The following is a 4,062-nucleotide window of genomic DNA, read 5'->3' on the forward strand; positions in this document are numbered from 1 at the left end:
CTAGAGGGGAAAAAAAAAAAAAAAGCCCCTCCTTCAGAAAAAAGGCACCAAGAGCCTCTGCAGGGTCCCTGCGTGGGCAGCAGCGTCAGCGTCCGGTGGGACACCAAAGCTGAGGAACCCCCCATGCAAACCCCAGTGTGTGTGCTGTTCTCACCCTGGAGATGGCAACTGGAACCACGCTTTGGCAATGAATCAAACTACACCAAAGAAAGGCACTTTTGATTGAGAATAGATGTGCCAGTTCAGGCAGCTGCTGGGTACCTAATTTCACATCCTTGCTCATTTGATACCTACCTCTCCAGGTAGATGAGCACTAGAAGACTGAACCCTGTGTGTCTGCTTGTGAGCAGGTTTGTGTATTTTGTGTATTTTCATTCCCTTGAATCCAGGTGTGAGTGAGGACTGACTTACACTTGCATTTCAAACCCCATCCGTTCCCTTGCCATCTGTAAAGTCAAAAATCTGGGGTTTGTTCAAAGTCTGGATTCAGTAAAGGGTAAATTCTCAGGAATGAGACCAGCTGAAAAATATTCAGACAAACCTTTGGTTTGGTCAAACCCAGGTTTGGCCCAGCAATCTCCCTCGAAAGATTGTAATTTGTATGTACAATAATGCCATCCAAATCTGGGGCTGAATAATCCATTTTGCAGAGGTGGAAGATGATGCTGGTTTGGGCTTGGTGGATTCCACATGGCAGAAATCACTACTCTGTGGATTGATTATTTGCTCTTTGTGGTTTTACTTTGTGTATGGCAGAAGCTTTCTGCAGCAGTTTTAAGCTTTAATACTGTTCTTACAGAAGGAAACCAAGGTGCTGTGCCTGCTGGCTGCTCAGCAGTGCCATGAGAGGGAGCATGGCTGTAATTCCCTCACGGAACACACGGCTCTCAAACTGCTCTGGGGCTCGGCCCCGAGGGGCTGTGCTGGCTCACTGAGGGCTCTTCTTCAGTGAAGAGAGTGGGGATTTGGAGTTGTGATTCACAGTTTGGCAATCCCCGTACTGCATCCCAGGTGATGGGAGCTCATTCTGACTGTGCCATCACCACTGATCCCCCATCTCAGCGGGCCCCAGATGTTGGCAGTGAGATGCTGTGCCCTGCCTCCAGCAGAGGTGGTGGGAACCTCCACAGGAGGCTCCTCCTCCCCTCCAGTTTGCCCTCTAGAAGTGACTTTGGTGCTTTCATCTGCAAACGGTTGATAGGCAAATAAAAACCCATCCTGAAAGCTGGGAGGGGATTGCAGCGTGTTCTGATCGTGTAACAAAATGCTCATTTGTAGCTAAAGCCCCTGGAGTACGATGGGAACGTGATTAGCACAGCCCCTGACTGAATTTACAGGCCTTGTTTCAGTGGGCTGTTTATTACGTGCTTGTGTGTAAATGTATACATTAATATCAATATTCATCAAAGTAGTTCTCATCTGGAGGAAAGGGAAAAGCAAGCAGCCAAGTAACAACAGGGTTTGGGTTTTTTTAAAAAATATTTGGTGCTGAAATGGCTGTGCACAAACCACAGGGGTACAGGAATTCCCAAAGTACCTTGTACTCTGTGACATCCCCCAACAAGCAGGCCTGTGTCACCTGCCTGCACCCTGGAGCAGAGAGGTCCTGGCTGAGGGTCTGCTGTAGACAGGGAAAGGATGCTAAAGCTAACAGCTGGGCCAAGGGAGGACATCCCTTGTTTCAGGGTGCTTGACATCTGGAGAGGCCCCTTGCTGCTGTCAGATGGTGTTTGGGATCCCTGTGCTCTTCTTTGGGATGTTCAGGTGTTTGATGCAGCAAATATTGAAAAGCAAAGCATTGTATAGTTGAGACTTACTTTTGTCTTTGATGTCTCCATAGGACTAAGAGCTTTTATGGGAATAGAGTTGTGCTAAGAACAATTTATCCAATGGGAAAACCAAATGTTTCAAGACACCTTTTTTATCAGCTGCACTTCTTTCCCCCATCTCACCCAACTCACTGATGTGAGGGTCTCTGAATAAAAACAACTCATCACACATCAGCTGCTTGCTCCTGGGAGTCTCCTGTGTGCTCTCCTTGTCTCCTAGGCTTGGTGGCTAGACAGTGTGGCCAAGCAGCTGGGGAAGAGGTCACCGTGGTGGGGCTGTCACACTTGCCTGTGTCCCAGGCAGGTCTTAGTTTCAGGCTGAGGAACAGCTTTTCTTTGGCTTTTTAGGTTGGGTTATTGTGTTGGGTTTTTTTTTTGATGTAAATGCTTTAAGATTTGCTAGCTAAGGCTTAATTATCCCAAGCAGAATCCTTTTCCTGCCTTCACCTGCATTAGACCCCCTCAGAATACCTCAAATCAATAAAATGCTATTTATGTCTATTAACTTCTTAGCTGCTGCTTCTTGCAAAAATAGTTTAAAATCTCTTGCTTAGCGACAGTCTTCTGCCTCATTTAACACTGCTCTAAAAAAAAATAAATCTCTTTTACTTTTCTCCTGCCACCCCTTAACACAGTAAGGCTGAAAATTAATCACATGCCTCAAACATGATCTGGGTGACCTGGAGCACTGAGAGAAAGCCCTTCTGTGCATTTGGAGAAAGAACAGTAATAAGTGTCTGGCTCAGTCTGTCTTGTAGAGTTTTGTTCTTACACGCAGGCTGAGAGTTACCTCATTACTTGGGACTTCAGAGAAGGTGCTTTAAAACCCCATCAGGGGAGATCAGGCTGTCTTGGAGGATTTTGCTGGGGAGATGTAGAACTTCATTTGCAGAACTGTTGTGAGGGATACTGCACTGAGCTATCTGTGCAGCTGGAGGCGGCTGCACAGGAACAGGAGGCAGAACTTGTACCACTGACTGCTGGCTCTGCCACAGAGCTCTCTGTGGGGGGACACTGCTGGGTCCATCCCTGGGTGCCTGCACCTGCAGCCACGTTCTCTGCCTTGGCTGGGTCACCTGCGGCGTGAGCGATGCTGGTGCTGGGAAGTGTCCTGGCTTTGTCATCCCAGTAAAGCCCAGCTGGAGCTGCATCTCCTCCCACTTAACGAGAGGCCTCCCTTTGACTTGGGCCAGTGCTGGGGTCTGGAGTGAACCTGTAAAGCTGCAATTGTTCAACTCCTGTATTGACATATGCAGCTACTGCAATATTAATTGCTGGAGTGACTATTTTTGTCCTGATGGTACCACAAGGTACTAATAGCCACGTGGCATATTAATAACAGGTATAGTGCCAAATAATCTCAAATATTGGATTTCAGTTAGTACTAATTGGGCATTTTAGGCCCAAAACTTCTTTTCCCTAGACTGGAATGAAAGAACTCAACTTTCCCATTAATTTGTTTAGTAAAAGGTAACTTGTCACCTAAAAAATTTCTTCTACAGCAAGTGCATTTTAAGTAATTAATCAATAATCTCATTAGAACAACAAGAAGATAGAAAGTGTTAGGTAATGATTAATATTCAGAGAGTCTAATGGGATGTTTGAGCCTGTAATAAAACAACGGGAGGCAGCACATTCAGTAGACTTTTAATGTGACCTCTAGTAAATCATTTCAGCTTCTGTACCTCAGCTCCCCAGTTTTGAAATAGCAACTGTTATGAAATGCTTACCCTTATTCTTTGCCTGTTTGGCTGAATAGGTGGAGGTTCTTCAGAGCAGGAGCTGCCCTATGTTCTGAACATACCCAGCAGCAAGCCCCAAGTGCTGCTGTGTGACAAATATTAATAATTCAGGGCAGTTGTACAGAAACCTGGAGTAAATGCAGCCTGTACATGGTTCCTGGCTTGTCCAGAGATGAATGCTGAGCATTGGCCACGTTAGATGTGGAACATGCCTAGAGATAAACATCTTTTCTATCTATTTTGCCAGGAATCCAGTTAGATGACACCAGATCAAGCAGGTTCTCAGTTGCTGAATTTGTTGCTCTGCTTACTGGCTGTGCTGGCTGGGGTCCTTCTTTGGGATACCCTTGAGAGGACCTGCCCTTGCTGCTGTGGTCCCTCCAGTGCTCTCTCTGCACATGGATAACGATTCCAGAGCCTCTACACATGTATCCCACGTTCCCAAAGACTTAGATTCAGTGTGTCCCCGTTTCTTCTCCTGGTTTCAGAGC

The sequence above is a fragment of the Merops nubicus genome, unplaced genomic scaffold, assembly GCF_000691845.1.
Source record: "Merops nubicus isolate BGI_N331 unplaced genomic scaffold, ASM69184v1 scaffold8935, whole genome shotgun sequence".
Taxonomy (NCBI): domain Eukaryota; kingdom Metazoa; phylum Chordata; class Aves; order Coraciiformes; family Meropidae; genus Merops; species Merops nubicus.